We start from the raw sequence: 17,990 nt of genomic DNA, 5'->3' as shown, positions 1-17,990 counted from the left end.
CTCTTAAAGATGGGGACTTTAGTCTTTAGAGGTGTTTTAAAATGCTTGCAACCTAGTGCCAAAGAAAACTTGTAAACATACAACTCACTCAAAGAACAAAACACTGAAGACTCAATTGATGCTTTCTGTGCTTTGGTATTTATTAAAAATACCTGTCTCTTTCTAATTATGTCTTCAAATGTACCTCATAATGTGGGTGTGACAAGCCCATATCACTTAACCCATGTACTTGGGGATTTGGAGAGATTGCCTCATTGCCAAACTGGCCCCATGGAGACGGTTATTTGAAGGCATGAACAGGACCTAAGAATACACTTATTAATAGGTAATTTGGCAGCCCACCAAATATGGAGGGAAATGGGAGGGGAGAGCTGTGATTGCAGGAAACACTAGTTTGTCAAGGAAGAGATTATATTTGTGGGCTTTGGTTCCAGACGAATTACTGGCTAAGTAACAAAGCTAAAAAGCTGTGCCAAAGAAGGCCACCAGGGACTAGATTCCTTAGCAGTGGTGGTGATAGTAGTAGTAGCAGTAGTAGTAGTAGTAGTAGTAGTAGTAGTAGTAATGGTAATAATAATGTGAATTGCTAACAGTTGGTGGGCCTTTACTATGTGAGAAGCACTGTAAAACCATGTCACATGCATTATCTCATTTGATCCCAGCAACAACCCTAAAAGGTATGTGCTGTAACAATCCTTATTTTATAGATGGAGAAACTGAGGCTTGGACAACTTTAGTAGCTTCCCACGTAGGTTAATAAATGGCAGAGCTAAAATCTCTCTTGGAGTTTTATAAGTTTATAAGTTTTATAAACCAGTTATTCCTTCAGTGAAAGAAAAAGAAAGGCTTAAATCACAGGTCTCTTTACAAGTTATACCCTATTCCATGTCATTTGACAAAAGGAGGCAGGATATGGGGGGAGATTCGTGGTGTGAATCACAGCTATTTGGTTCAGTTTTGGTTTTGTTTTTAATATGAAATTCTAAAGTAATTAAGGTGATAGTAATTGTTTAATTTACACAGCACTTTATCAGCTATAAAGATCTTGAAGATTCTTATTTGGCTTTGAAGACAACCCTGAGGAGTAGGCAAGGTAAGTAATACTATTGGCTTTTTTCCAGAGAAAGCACTGTGATCCAAGTGAAGTAGGTAACTTGCCCAGGTCACTATGTGGTAAACTCACCCTGGCCTCCTAACTCCCAGTACAAGGCTCTTTTCACTGTATCTCTAAATTTTCTGTTTTTGGTGTTATTTTATATCTTTTTAATTAGTCATCTGTATTTTCAAAATCTAATTTCCCCTTCTCATCCCTTTTCTTCCATCCTGCAGTATAACTTTCTATTGTCATCTCTGGTAAAGAAATATGGCATACTCAAGTGCACTATTAGCAGATACGCTCTAGTTCCATCCATGTTGTCGCAAATGGCAAGATTTCATTTCTTTTGATGGCTGCATAGTATTCCATTGTGTATATATACCACATCTTCAAGAGAATACATGAAAGTGCTTAGTGCTACATACAAATCCAATACTTATTTCTTTTTTCCCTCTGTGGATATGGTGGTAATATTTTTTGATCCTTAAATTGGAATACAAGACTTGGTGAGTGTGAGTATATATGTGGTCGCAACAGGATACTGAGGGGTTCAATTTGAAATCAGTGTTTGCCCCAAATTTGACAGCATCATTTACATACTAATTGTCCAAACCCAGTGGGTCTTTACTACCAGAGGTTAGGGTACTTTTGATTTTTAAGGATCAGTTCATGTGAGCACAGGCTCTCTCCCTCCCATGAATAACAGAGCAGGGATCACTGGGGAAGGAAATAAAGCCTATAAATAGAAAATCAATTTTAAGTCTATAGAGGAATTTGTGTCCGCTGTGCCCATACTCATAGTGCTGGGACTTTTTAACTTCTCCCCACACCCCAAAAAAAGAGAACCTAGAGTATCAGAAGGGTTTCTGATTGTAGATATGAAGATTTAAGGTAAGCTAAGAGAAATGTGCTACTCAAGTCTGGAAGAGAAATCAGTGTTGAAGTAAGTAGTGATTAGAACAACTCAGATTAGTGAACCCAAGTGGTTTTTTTTTTTAATCTTTTTAAATTTAGCACATTGACATTTGAGTCTAATCTTCTCTAATGTTTATATTAAAACAGCAAAGCAATTTTTGAAGGACCAAAAAGGATGACTGACTTGAAAACATCCTCTTCTGTTATATTCCATTAATCACAACTATGGGAAATAGATTCAAGAGCTGCTATAATCTGCCATAACTAAGGCACCACCATTTACCTGGTGGCAATCTATTCTGATAGCATATTCTAATTCCAGGTCAATTATGTAGGAAGAGATGACTAGTTTGTAGACATCTGATCTTGCAAACTCAAAACTAGTTACATGAAATAAAGGTAAGTATCACAAGATCATTTCCCACAGAACAAACAATTAAAAGCAGAGTGTCAGCACACCAACTAGCACAGCCTATGGCTTTACGGGACAGAACCCAGAAGTCTACAGCTAGCTACATAACAACTTCTGCCAACCTAAAGCAAATTCTAACCCTTCTTTTCTACTTTGCCATTTATGTGCCTTGGGCTTTCACGGGAAGTCTAAATGTACAGTTATACAATGAAAGCTGGCAAATGCATCTTCTCATTTTATCTGTGTACCTTTCAAAACCTTAAGATATTTACAGTGGACATCATAGTCAACAAACCCATCTCCTTGTTCATGGCTATATACTTATAACTATATACTTAAGCTACCCCCTCCAAATGGCTGCTCTTATTTTTCTTAACAGATTCCTCTCCTCCTTTTAGTCTTGATGCACAGAAAGTAAAAGCTTGTTCTACTTAGCTTTCAGTTCAACAGGAGCAACTAAATATTTGCTCTACCAACATGAGACTGGTAGAAAACTAAGAGCACTTTTAATGAAGAGAAGTGAGTGCAGAATAGGCAGAGATTGCCTAAACCTTGAGTAAATATGAAAGAGGACAATCTTACTGACCCCCAAATAGGTAAAGTATATGCACATACCATCTCCTCATTCAAGGACTTAGAGGTGGATTGGGATGCCCTTTAGTCTATCTTAATTTTCTAATTGAATCCCACATATATAAGTCTTTCAAAACGCATATTCAGAGGTTAAGAGGACATGTTGATTGACAGCTTGAAATGAGGTATATGGGTATTTGGATGAAAAAAGGTGGTTCTGGAGTGAGTGGATAGGAGAGTCAAAGAGAAAAATGGTAGAGGAAAAGATGTCAGTGAAGGGTATCAGGAAGGCAGAATTCAGTGTATAAAAGCTTTTACTGTATGAGAAAAAAAAATCAAGGTTACATTTTCTATAAGGCTTACAATATTTTCTATATTCTGCCTGATTTATCCTTTCAGCATCCTACAAAGGCAATGAGAACATAGGGTATCATTTTTATAACTCATTGCTTCAATAAGTACACTTAGAGTGCTTTTGCTTCTCCAAGTTTAGCTTTTCTCAATAGCATTTAAGAACGTCAAAGTGTGTTACAGATTCTGTTCAGTTTATATTATTGCCACTTGCATGGTTTTTTTTCCAGACTATGTTTGTAGGTATATATTAGCTTAGGTATAAACCTTTTGGTAAGCTGATATAAATAAATAAAAATTATACCATTTTCCTGGATTAAAATGTTTTCGGGGTCTCACTAAGACAATTTAACAAAGGATCTTGAGAAAGTCCATTGATAACATTCTTTATTCTTGAGTTCTAAAGTCTAATGTAACCTATAGACCTAAGAAAGTCCTCTTGAATTGAAATGCTTAATTAATTTCCTCAAGGTAAATGTCACAAGACCATCTCACCACATAATAAATAACCTAAAGCAACTAAGAACTAAAAGCACGTGAAATATATATTTTTCAAGTCTCAAGACAGTCATTCTGCCTTAGTTGGGTACTTTGAGTCTAAGATGAGATATGATCTGTCTTCTGATTGGAATAGGGAGTCACTGGGCTTATATAACCACGTTTAAGTGAAAGTATAAAACACATTCTAAAAGCCAAACATATATTTTGATCAATCGTGCCACAACTGAGGACTGATTATTACAAAAATCCTAAACAAACAACACTATGAAATTTGTTAATTACAGTTTAACAGTGGGCTGTAAAACTCTGGTTTCAGCTGTGTTCTAGTACCTCCCATTTTCACCATCACATTCTTATGCCAGAGAATTAATATCTTTTTACAGTATAAGCTGCACTTTTTAAAATACATCATGCTATGTTTAGGCACGAAAAGATGGGAAATTATTTTTAATATACAATAATTATTTTTAATACATAAAGTTAAAAAAAATAAGTATGCCCTACATAGAAAACAAAATATAGAGCAACCAAAAAATGTTACTCTTGGTTTTTTAGACATTTAAAAAGTGTTTTGAAATAATTATAAATTCAAAGGAAGGTTCCAAGAAATGTAGAAGGAGGTCCTGTGCACCCTTCACCTACCTTCCCCCATATTACCAGCTTGCATAACTATAGTACAATATGAAAAGTAGGAAACTGACATTGGTGCAATCCATAGAACTTACTCGGATTTCACCAGTTACACATAAACTCGATGTGTGTGTGTGTGTGTGTGTGTGTGTGCAATTTTATCACAGGTGTAGCTTTGAGTAAACATCATGACAATCAAGATATTGGACTGTACCATCACTACAAGATTTTTCTCATGCTACTCCTTTATAGCCATACTACTGCCTCTGCCCCACCCATCCCTAACCACTGGCATCCACCAATCTGTTCTGTTTCTTTAATTTATTATTTCATAATTGTTATATGAAGGGAACTGTTCAGGATGTATCCTTTTGAGATTAGCTTTTTACATTCAGAATAACTTCAGAATAACTTCCTTGAGGTTCATCAAAGTTATACTGCTGAGTAGTATTACATGGTACGCATGTACCATGATTTGTTTAACCATTCAACAATTGAAGGACATCTGAGTAGTTTACAGTGTTTGGATATATGAATAAAACATCTATGAACATAGCAGCAATGTCCACAATAGTCAAAATGTGGAAAGAACCAAGATGCCCTTCAACAGACAAATGGATAAAGAAGGGGTGGCCCATATACACAATGGAATATTACTCAGCCATCAGAAAGGATGAATACCCAGATTTTGCATCAACAAAGATGAGACTGGAGGAGATTATGCTAAGTGAAATAAATCAAACAAAGAAAGTCAATTATCATATGGTTTCACTTATTTGTGGAATAAAAGGAATAGCATGGAGGACATTAGGAGAAGGGAAAAATGAAGGGGGAGAAATCAGATGGGGAGACAAACCATGAGAGACTATGGACTCTGGGAAACAAAAACTGAGGGTTTTATAAGGGGGGGATAGGTGAGCCTGGTGAGGGGTATTAAGGAGGGCATGGATTACATGGAGCACTGAGTGTTATACTCAAACAATGAATCATGGAACACTACCTCAAAAACTAATGATGTACTGTATGGTGACTAACAATACAATTAAAAAAAGAACTTTTATGAATATATGTGTACACATTTCTACCTGAAAATAAATTTTTACTTCTCTGGAATCTGTGTCCAAGAGTTCAATTGCTGGGCTGTATGGCAAATCTGTTTTTAGTTTGAAATGAAACTTCCAAACTATTTTTCAGATTGTCTGTACCATTTTACATTCAAACTATTTTTCAGAGTGCCTGTACCAATTCACATTCCCACCAATAATATGAGTGATCTAGTGTCTTTATATCCTCTCTAGAATTTGGTGGTGTCACTGTTTTTTAATTTCAGCCATTCTAATAGACATGTAGAAACATCTAATTGTGGTTTTAATTTACATTTTCCTAATGGCTAATGATATTGAACATTTTTCTTTTTTTTTTATTTTTAAATTTATTTTTATTTTCAGCATAACAGTATTCATTATTTTTGCACCACACCCAGTGCTCCATGCAATCCGTGCCCTCTATAATACCCACCACCTGGTACCCCAACCTCCCCCCCCCCGTGCCCGTTCAACCCCCACAGATTGTTTTTCAGAGTCCATAGTCTCTCATGGTTCACCTCCCCTTCCAATTTCCCCCAACTCCCTCCTCCTCTCTATCTCCCCATGTCCTCCATGCTATTTGTTATGCTCCACAAATAAGTGAAACCATATGATAACTGATTCTCTGCTTGACTGATTTCACTCAGCATCATCTCTTCCAGTCCCGTCCATGTTGCTACAAAAGTTGGGTATTCGTCCTTTCTGATGGAGGCATAATACTACATAGTGTATGTGGACCACATCTTCTTCATCCATTCGTCTGTTGAAGGGCATCTTGGTTCTTTCCACAGTCTGGCGACCATGGCCATTGCTGCTATAAACATTGGGGTACAGATGGCCCTTCTTTTCACTACATCTGTATCTTTGGGGTAAATACCCAGGAGTGCAATTGCAGGGTCATAGGGAATTTCTATTTTTAATTTCTTGAGGAATCTCCACACTGTTCTCCAAAGAGGTTGCACCAACTTGCATTCCCACCAACAGTGGAAGAGGGTTCCCCTTTCTCCACATCCCCGCCAACACGTGTTGTTTCCTGTCTTGCTAATTTTGGCCATTCTAACTGGTGTAATGTGATATCTCCCTGAGGGCTAGTGATGATGAACATTTTTTCATGTGTCTGATAGCCATTTGTATGTCTTCGTTGGAGAAGTGTCTGTTCATATCTTCTGCCCATTTTTTGATATGGTTGTCTGTTTTGTGGGTGTTGAGGTTGCGGGGTTCTTTATAGATCCTGGATATCAACCTTTTGTCTGTACTGTCATTTGCAAATATCTTCTCCCATTCCGTGGGTTGCCTCTTTGTTTTCTTGACTGTTTCCTTTGATGTGCAGAAGCTTTTGATTTTGATGAAGTCCCAGAAGTTTATTTTGGCTTTCGTTTCCTTTGCCTTTGGAGACATATCTTGAAAGAAGTTGCTGTGGCTGATATCGAAGAGAGTACTGCCTATGTTCTCCTCTAGGATTCTGATGGATTCCTGTCTCACATTGAGGTCTTTTATCCATTTTGAGTTTATCTTTGTGTACGGTGTAAGAGAATGGTCAAGTTTCATTCTTCTACATATAGCTGACCAGTTTTGAAGAGACTGTCTTTTTTCCACTGTATATTTTTTCCTGTTTTGTTGAAGATTATTTGACCATAGAGTTGAGAGTCCTTATCTGGGCTCTCTACTCTGTTCCACTGGTCTATGTGTCTGTTTTTATGCCAGTACCATGCTGTCTTGGTGATCACAGCTTTGTAGTAAAGCTTGAAATCAGGTAACGTGATGCCCCCCATTTTATTTTTGTTTTTCAACATTTCCTTAGTGATTCGGGGTCTCTTCTGATTCCATACAAATTTTAGGGTTATTTGCTCCAGCTCTTTGAAGAGTACTGGTGGAATTTTGATCGGAATAGCATTAAAAGTATAGATTGCTCTAGGCAGTATAGACATTTTAACAATGTTTATTCTTCCAATCTAAGAGCGTGGAATGGTCTTCCATCTTTTTGTGTCTTCTTCAATTTCTTTCATGAGTGTTCTGTAGTTCCTCGAGTACAGATCCTTTACCTCTTTGGTTAGGTTTATTCCCAAGTATCTTATGGTTCTTGGTGCTATAGTAAATGGAATCAATTCATTATTAGTGTATAAGAAAGCCACTGATTTCTGTACATTGACTTTGTATCCTGCCACGTTGCTGAATTGTTGTATGAGTTCTAGTAGTTTGGGGGTGGAGTCTTTTGGGTTTTCCATATAAAGAATCATGTCATCAGGAAAGAGAGAGAGTTTGACTTCTTCATTACCAATTTGGATACCTTTTATTTCTCTTCGTTGTCTGATTACTGTTGCTAGGACTTCTCATACTACGTTGAACAAGAGTGGTAAGAGTGGGCATCCTTGTGGTGTTCCTGATTTCAATGGGAAGGATGCAAGCTTTTTCCCATTGAGGATGATATTTGCTGTGAGTCTTTCATACATAGATTTTTTCAGGTACTTATTTGCTATCTGTATATTCTCTTGGATGAAATATCTGTTTTTTACCCATTTTCTAATGGTTTTTAAATACTTAGATTTTAGAGTCTTTATATGTTATAGAAATAAGCCCTTTGTTGGAAATGTGATTTGAAAATATTTTCTCCCGGTCTATAATTTCCCTTTTTATCCTCCTAATAAAGTCACAGAGCAAAAGTTTTACATTTTAATGTGGTCTGGTTTATCAACTTTTATTTTTATGAATCATGTTTTTGGTACCATATTTTTATATGCATATTATATAACACCTTTGGAGAAACATTGCCCATGAAGTTCTTTCTGCTATCTTCCATGCCTTTGAAAGCTTTTATATGTGTGCACACGCACACACACTGACCGGTCTAACTGGAAGAATTTTAACTTATTGCTTGTGCGTAATTACTAAAGTATATGTACTACTATGGAATCTATAGAAATACAGCTCCTAACGCTGAGTATAATGCTACAAAATATATTATCTAGGAGAGTTTATTTATTATCTATGATATGAACAGGGGAAAATAGCTCATAAAGTTACAATTCCTCTTTAAATTATACTATTTCTATTTAGAAAAACTAAATAGAGAACCATGACACACACACACACACACACACACACATATATATAATGTTATATAAATCTGTGAAATTTATACCTTGAAAATTATGTGGTCATACACAGGGAAAAAGTCTAAAATCTGAAATTCTTTAGCACCTGGGGAAACAGTATACAGTTTACCTGAAATTGAGATTTGAGACGAATGTACAACAAATGCTTGAAATACCTACTTTAGTAAGATAACATGAATAAAATTCAGTAAAATGGAACTCACAGCAGAACACGGTTTTAGAGGGGCGCCTGGGTGGCTCAATGGGTGAAGTAGGGAATAGTGAGCTTCCACATAGATTCTCTTGTTCTTCTTATGGTCTGTAAAGTCTGTATAACTATCAAGGGCTCATAATTAACACTGGATGACCAGCATCCCTTAATAGTGATGACTCAAAGATAAGGCACCTACTCTGAGTCACTGTGAAAGGTGTCCCAACAGTGAACAAAACTGTATTCCAACAAAAGCTAAGGACCCCATCCTGCTCCCTGACCTGGAATTCCCCTTGTAGGATTCCCTAGGAATAATAGTCTTCATTGCCCCAATGGGACTGCAGGGAACTGTGAAGTTGGGAAGAAGGGGGAGGTGCCTCTGTATTCACACCCTGGCAAAATTAATTGTTAGGATATTAGAATTAACTGAGTGGTATCTTTAACAATAGTGAGTCTTAGGTCTTTTTCTTCTAGAGCAGGGGCAGGGTAAGGTGAAGTTCATTGCTGTCAGCCTATAGCCTCAACAAGCTGCTAACAGTTGCTTGGTTTCTCAATAAAAATATCAACTTCAGGGCACCTGGGTGGCTCAGTCATTAAGTGGCTGCCTTCGCTTCAGGTCATGATCCCAGGGTCCTGGGATCAAGCCCTACATCAGGCTCCCTGCTCTGTGGGAAGCCTGCTTCTCCCTCTCTCACTCCCCTGGCTTACATTCCCTCTCTCACTGTCTCTGTCAAATAAATAAATAAAATCTTTCAAAAACCAACTTCCTTCTTAAAGTCACCACTACACTGCTATTGCTGGGCAGGAAGTCCAAGCTCTGGAGTGTGACAAGCATGCTAAAACACATGACACCAAAACCCAAGTATCCCTCAGGATGGCAGTCCGGGTAGTCATCATAAGGAGACAGGAAATACCAACATCTCAGATTTACCCACTTAGAGCTACCTCTCTTCCCACTTTCTTACCCACTTAGAGCTACCTCTCTTCCCACTTTCTCTTTCCTTAAGCAGAAACAAAGAAAGGTCTGCCCAAAAGTGATGAAACCCCCCTACATGACCCACCGATAGTCCTCCCACAAAGGAAGTGTCTGCTGTGGTGGAAACCTCAATTAAAACAGTTAAAGACAGAGTTCAATAGCAGTTGGACTAGAAGACACTGAGGAGAGAGAAGGCTGACTACTACTTAGTTTGCTTTCCTCCCTCTATCTCAGAGTTAAAAAGAAGCCACATGCAGAGAACAGATATCCTCTGCCTCTGAGCAAAGAATGCAATTGGTCATGCACATATTCTGGTTACCAGGGTCCCTATAAAGAAAAGCTAGTAAATACTCTGGTCTTAAGATCTGACCTGACTCACAACCATCCCAGTGCTACCATTTATGCCTGCCCTTGCTCAGACACATGTAGAGCATAGAATAATTTAACAGATCCTACAGTGAGTTAAGGCTTTTATGCCTGACTTCTCCAGCTATACTATACTTTTCCCATAAAACTCCCTCTGGCAATCCGGAGTCAGTTTCTAGGGTTGACTTTAGCCTAGAAAGAATGACTAGGTTTATGTGGTTTTTTTTTTTCTTCTTCCATTCCCTAAATCATAGAAAATGTGTATATGGACTTCTGATTTTTGGACTTGAAAAACATGGAGCATATTGTCCTTTATGCTGGAATGTAGTACAGGTGCAAGTGATGATGAGTTGTGTTTATAAATGGTTGTCAATAATCAGTGTGGGAAAACTCTCTAAACCAAACCCTATGCTTGGGGCCAGCCTTATCCACTGAGTATCTACCTCATGCCAGGTGTTTTGTATACATTTGCAACTAAGATAAGATTTGGCTCAATATGTAAAAAGATACTCTGCTTCTGAGAGCTCCTGACTGGGAGCATACTCTCATGTTCTAGAAATCCAAGGCCAAGTCATGCTATGTTTCAGTGTGTTTTGGAAGCTTCTCTTTATCTATTCTCTAGGCTTCTGATGACCTCACCTCATTGTATACTGACTGTTGAGTTTCCAGCTTTAATAATCTTTATAATAATAATTAATATTTATACATTAATATTAATACATGATATTAATAATTAATAATCTTTATAATCTACATAGTGCCAACACAGGTTAAGTGGAGGTATGATGGAAACTCAGATGTTGCTGCCCTGACTTTTGATACTGCCCACTTTGTTCCACTGGTGAGCTTTAAGTGGCAGATTTCCACTGACTGTCATCTATGCACAGAACTTGATCCAGTTGCAGGATGACACATAAACTGGATTAGCTTTACGCTTCCCAGAAGTGCAATGCTGCCTCTCTACTGCCATTTATTATAATTTGCCTATCCTCTGAGGTGTGTGCTTAGCAAACACAACCACTTAACCACAGCAGTATCTAAATGAATTTTCCTGAAATTCAAAGGTTATTTTTAAACTACTGAGTTTAAGAATTTCCCAGAGGACAAGAGACATGCTCCACCATGAACCTCTTTCATGAAATCTCAAGATGACTTGGCACTATAAATTAAATACCCAAATCTGTCTTCATTTCACCTAATGATGGAGAGTTGGTTATATATGATGTCACCCATTATGAGGAGCCTTAGGATCTTAGAGACCTTCTCAAAGCAGCCAAACTCAATGTCAGAGCTCAAGTCTCTTAATAGTAACAAATGTTGTAACATCAGTGCATAAACAGAACAGACTTATTCCCTCCACATTGGCTCATGGATAGAAATCCATGTATCAGACATGTGCCTGAGGCAGAGATTGTGTCTGCCATGTTTGCTATGCTATAACATCAAATTACAAAGCAATACCAGGAAAATACAGTTGTCAGTATTCTTTGGTAGCAGCTTCAGAACAATTTTTATTGAAAGGGGTGAGGGAAAAGCAACACAAAAATTCATTTTCTTCTTTCTTTTTTTAAATTTTTCTTTTCTGTCTAGGTGAAAAAAATGATAAAAGGAGCTTTGAGATCTAATCACATTTCTTTAGTCCTCCACCTAAAGGGAAAAATCCTATGTAGATATTGAATTAGTACTTCTACTATCTGCTTAAAATATCTCCCTGGGAGGGCCTCCAAATGAAAAGCGCCTCTTTCGGGGCTTAAGTTTCTGCAGCAACTTCTTCAAAAGTTGGAATAAAGTTAACACTAGACTGCAAGTTCTCGTTCTTTGATCATGAAAGTTCATTATCCTTGATAACTGAAGGAAGATCACTCAAGTGTTATCAACATTCTTGCTAGAGGCAAGCATAAATTAAATTGGTGCCAATTCTGTGCACCCTGGAGAGTGAATGAAAATAAATAAATATATATATATATATATATATATATAAATATATATATATATAATATATATATATATATATATATATATATATATATATATAATCTGCAGGCTGCCTGCAGAGACAGACTGCTGCAGCTGTATCAGTTTTTCCCTGCAGCTTTTTGGGGGTTCTTTTCTCTTCCTTCACTCACACATAAAATTGCTTTTGAATTAAAATTTCTGCTTTTCTGGGGAAAAAAGTCCTGAGAGATATGGGTAGTCAGGTGTCAGGAGGGATTGAAATCATTATTAACTAAAAACTTAGGAAATTCTGTAAATAATTAATATTAATGAAATCCGGGCAAGAGGAGAGAACTTAAGTCAGAGGGGCACATACGACATGCTCAAAAATACTTGTTGACTGGAGGAAAAAAATGTTGTAACAGTATATGGTGACAGATGTTAACTAGACTTATTGTGGTGATCATTTTGCAATATATACAAATATGGAATCATTATGTTGTATACCTGAGACTAATGTAATGTTGTATGTCAATTATATCACAATAAAATTTTTTAAAGCAAAATACTTGTTGACTTGAATTGCAAGACTCTATCTTGACATACCCCTTAACCAGAAGAAGAAAACATCAGTAAATAAAGGGAGTATATGACTCTGATGTTAAAATATATTATTAAGAAGCAATGGTAGCCACCCTTGTTCTTCTCAGTTTGCTTTGGATGGCACACTCATCCTTTTAAAAAGAGAAGGGAAGCAGAGGCAGTCACATATATACATTACACACACACACTGCACTTGCTTGAAGCAAAATCAGTGTCTTTCACATGGTAGCAGTTACCTTTTAAAAAATAGATTTGTGTTTTTATTAACACAAACACAACATGCACATAAGCTGTCTATTCATTTTCTTCACTGCGCAGCCTGGCATTGGGATTGGTGACGCTGATGGACAAGTGGGCTGCTCTTTCTACAGTGGCTTGGTGGTTCTTGGAGGAGACATTGTGAGCAGCCTGGGCGCAGTAAGATTTGCTGCACATCAGCAGCACCTAAGGTAGACTAGGAACTTCCGGAAGCCACTGGGCAGTGTGTGCTCTGCTTTCTTGTTGCTTCTGTAACTGATGTTGGGCATCAAGGTCTGGTCCTTGAATCTTCTGTGCACTCTACTGTCAGTGCTTCTGGGTTTTCACCAATTATGGTTAATTTTGACATATTGGTCTGACTGGTGCTGGATGATTTCTTGGTTCCTTTTTTTTAACAATCTTGAGCTTCACAAGTGTTCTGAGGGTGGCTATGATACCAAGTAGGAAATGGCTGCCACCTCTGCTGGCAGGGGCAAGGAAAACTACCGTTACCATTTTTTTTAAGATTTTATTTATTTATTTGACACAGATAGAGAGAGACAATGAGAGAGAGAATACAAGCATGGGGAGTGGGAGAGGGGGAAGCAGGGAGCCCGAAGCAGGGCTCCATCCCAGGACCCTGGGATCACAACCTGAGCCAAAGGCAGATGTTCAATGACTGAGCCTCCCAGATGCCCCTACTATTACCATTTTTTAAAGAACCAACTAGTTGCCATGTACTGAACTAAACTCTTGATAAGCCATTGATCCTTAGAACAACACTACAAGGTAGGAATTATTAGTCTCATGTGTAAAATGAGAAAAGTAAGACTGAGAGAGGTGAGCAAGGGTCTTTGCCCAAGGTCACAGAGATAAGAAATGACAGAGCTGGGATTTCAACTCAAATGTGTCTGACTTTGAAGCCCTCTATTTTATACTGCAATTCCCACGGTTAATCTCACACCATCCTCTCTGCAGGTATAAGCAGATCTTAATAGCTCCATTTTATATACAGGGACATTAAGGCATGGGACAGAGGAATATTGTATTATAGTCTAAAATATTTTCCCTTCCACATAATCCAGCCTTCAAAGGGAGGAAATGAAATTAGAGAATTACCCTGCTTCACTGGTGTTCTACTATAGAAAAATCTGCACCCACGGATATCAGTCTTAGTGATTTATGACCCTGTAGGAGGTGGGATGCAAAATGATCCCACTAGCAGTGGCAAGACCACATTGTGGTGGAGGTGAAAGTGGAACACAGACCTGAGCCGTGCCTATTAGAAACAGTAGTCGGCAGGCAGAAATCTGTGCTTTAACCCTGTCTCCATATACTTGTTTTTAACAAAATAATTCCACCTTGTATTGATGTCACAGTCATTTTAAAGCTGTATAAAGAGGTTTAAGGAACTTATAAGGCTTTGAAATACTTTTGAGCCTAGAATTTTAAAGTGTTTCCCAGATATTCTATAATGGGAAATATGCTTATTTACAAATGGGTAAATAAAAAGTGAGAGGTTAAAGGATTTACCTCAAATCATAGAGGCATGCTAGGAATAGAATCAACCCCTTAAATCTCAATTCTGGGGCCAAATGACTAGACTGGTGTGTTTTTAATCTCTTAAGAATTACAGAACATTTTGATGATTCTGACCTCAGGAAGTCCCCAATTATTTACATAATGAATCATCATTATAAGCATCTAAAGCAATTTTCAGCATTAAAAAAAAAAAAAACCAACATTACAACCACCCAAAAATCTTGTCTTATCTTAAGCTTGTGGACTTGGTTGGCTTTAACAAAGGTAATTAGTCCTGAAATGAAGACAGGTGGCCTCCATTTTCCCACTTTGTTTAGAGGAATCTAGATCATTTCTGGGATCAAAAGGGCTGCTTTGAAAACCTTGTACTAACTGGCCTGCATGGATTAGGGACTGGTTTTGGAGTCAGGAGACTTGGGCTTGAATCTTGACTCCAATTCTTAATTCAAGTGTCCTTTAGCTTCAGTTTTCTCATCTGCAAAATGGGGATAAAGTCAATATCACACACAGGGTTGGGGTGAGGATCTAAAGACATGGGATATGGGAAATGTGGAAGTATTTTAGAAAATTGTGGAGTATAATACAAAAATCAAGAGGTAGTCTAGAAATACCACTGCTTTTTAGGGCTATAACATGAGTGATTGGGCAAGGTCTCTGAAAGCTCAATCTGAAATTTTAGTATTATAAGCAAGCAGAGAAAGTTGATTAGGAATAGTGTTCCTCACATGCACAACAATACCTTCTAAAGGCACACCAAACATGAATATACAGTAGCAAAACTGAGACTAGAAGATGCTCTTAAATACCAAAGATTGTATGTAGATATTGCTTACTATAGAAACAGACCCTGTATGAAATCCATAGGTGAATCATTTCTTTTCTCAGATTAGGGTATCTCTGAACATCAAGCAGGAGCCTATACTCTCATGTGAGAGAAAGATAGTATGTAGAAGTGGGTAGTCCAGAAATGAAACAAAAGCATCTTGGACCCTGGATGTCACCAAGAAAGAATCCAGACTGAGTTTGAGAAAAAGGTGAGTTGCAAAGTGGAAAGAAAATTAGAAATTATTAATCTCTCATGCTTCTCACTTAATGATTTCCTTTCCTCCTTACTCACCACCCCCCAAATCAGTTGTTCTATCCCCATTTTCTCCCAGTTCTACATTTCTATCTGTATCCCTGAAGATCTACATCCTCTGGCTTCCCAAACACGGTGTTTTCTCACCTTAGTACCTTTGCTCACACTCTTTTGTTTGCCCTTCTTATCACTCCTTCTGGTACTTCCCCCCAAGTAAGAAAAACTCTGGAATATACTTTAATTCATCTCTGAACCCAAGTCTACCCCATTCTACCAGGGTCCAATCACTTCTTATCTCCTTTGAACTCAGAGTTTCTTTTGTATTAAAATGAGTATCATTTTTCTCCTTGTGATTGTAGTTATTTGTATACTTGGCCTTATTTCCTTTGCTTGGCTATAATTTCCTTCAGGTAAATTACAGTTATCAGCACAGTGTCTGACACAGAATACGTATTCAATAAATGATTTTAGATGAATGAGTGATCATCACCACTTGCAATAATCAGGCCACCCTCATCTCTCACCTGGATTTTTATAACAGCCTAATCTCCCTGCCTCCTATCTCTTCCAATCTATCCTTCTTATTGTCATAATATATATCTTAGAAAATTTTCTTTAATTATGTTACTCTCCTATTCAAGAACCTTAATGTCCTGCTATACAGAATAGAGTCCAAATCCCTCTGATTTTCTCTAAAAGCTCTTTGATATCAGTTGAATAGAGTCCTGGCTGCTTCCAAATCTCTGTATGTTGCTCCCAGATCTAAACTCAATTGATCTCACCTCCATCAGGAAGCCTTCCCAAACTAATTCATCCTTTATTGCTCCTCTTTTATATTTCTATAGCATTATTTTCTGTGCTACACATGCTGAAATATAATAATATATTTCCTTGTATTGTTATGTACCTGTCTCCAGTATACATGTTTTGTTTCCCAAATAAAATCGCAGACTTCCTATCTACCTTTTTTCCCCACACCAACTGGCAAAGAGCTAGGAACCTACTAAGACTTCAGCTCACACTTTCAAACATTTATCAGTTTCTTCTCTGGTTATTCTGTCTGGAATTCCATGTGTTTCCTCCACTGTCTGGAGTGATTTTAAGTGGCTTATTATTTACCTCGCTGCCAAAAGACCAAGGTCACCTGGTAAGAATAGTTCTCTTTAAGAAAGTCCGTATCTCCTCTCAACATATTCAGAGAAAATCTTATAATACCTTAAGATGTCTTAGTTTACTGTCTTTGGAGATCTTTTAGTATCATTATACATATAAGACTGCTTTGTGGTTCTTGTTATTTCAAGTTATTAAGTGCGTACTATGTGCAAAGAGCTTTAAAATAGAATCTTTGATGTAGAGGACAATATTTTCTTCTTATTATGTTAACATAAGAAAAATGTTCTCTTGCTTTCCCCTTAATAATTAGGTAACTATTAACCTTTCTTAATGGTTTCCCCAAACACACTATATTCTGAGGCTTACAAATAAAGACTTGGGTAATGGGAGAAGAACTACTTGCATTCAGTCTGAAAACAACACATTAACAATATTTTCTGTCCTTTCAATACCATTCAGAGGGTTTTCATCAACAGAATAGCCAAAGGAGAGGATAGAGAAGTTGTTTAAAAAATTATTCAGAATCAACACTTTAAAAGAAAATGTTCCTTTTTAAAAAGTACACATTCTCTTTTCTCTTATCTCTCCCTTCTCTTCCAAAACTTCAATTTCTACATCAGTATTTTCTCCTCTGTGTATTTTCTCAAAAAGAATTTGTTCTTATTGTTTCTCTTCCATTATCTGATTCTATTAACTTCACTTCATTGTTTTCAATCCAGGGGCATTGTTTTCAAACAGTCCTCCAGTCCTCTAACCCTTCAGTTCTTGCCTTTCTATAATCACTGTCTTGAGCACAGGCCTCACCAGCACCTCAAATTCAAATCTTCCAAAACTGAACTCATAATCTTCCTCTAGCTACTACCCAAGTCTACTCTTGTCCTGATCTCTATAATTCTAACAATGCCAGACTCATAAGTTCAAAGTTGTCTTCTGCTCATCTTGCCCATCGTCCACACCCAATCAGTTACAAACAAAATCCTGTTAGCATCTCTTCCATTTTTTCCCATCCTGATTGCCTTAGGGCCTCAACATCTCTTGCCTAGACTGATGTCCCATCCCTTAGAGTCGCCCTATCTAGCCCATCCTATATATTGATAGCTTTCTTAAATCCAAACGTAGTCATGTTACTCTCAATCAAAAACTTTTCACAGTTCTCCACTGTTTAAGGAATCGATCACATATTCCTTCACCTGGTATTCAAGGTCCTCTGCATTTTAGCTCCCACCTGGCTTCTCCAGCCTTTCCTCCTGATACACTAAAACTTCCTACCATAT

General features: G+C 37.5%; 1 protein-coding gene and 1 pseudogene across 1 annotated transcript in view; both read right to left on the bottom strand.

The window, feature by feature from the left end:
• DGKK (diacylglycerol kinase kappa) overlaps positions 1 to 17,990 on the bottom strand; it is a 163,658-nt gene that overhangs the window by 129,885 nt on the left and 15,783 nt on the right. The window lies entirely within an intron of this gene.
• On the bottom strand, positions 13,041 to 13,499 carry LOC106006048 (annotated as a pseudogene).

This window comes from Mustela putorius, unplaced genomic scaffold (assembly GCF_011764305.1).
Source record: "Mustela putorius furo isolate JIRA1106 unplaced genomic scaffold, ASM1176430v1.1 tig00003903_pilon_pilon_pilon, whole genome shotgun sequence".
NCBI classification, from domain to species: Eukaryota; Metazoa; Chordata; class Mammalia; order Carnivora; family Mustelidae; genus Mustela; species Mustela putorius.
This window is presented reverse-complemented; position numbering and strand designations above follow the sequence as displayed.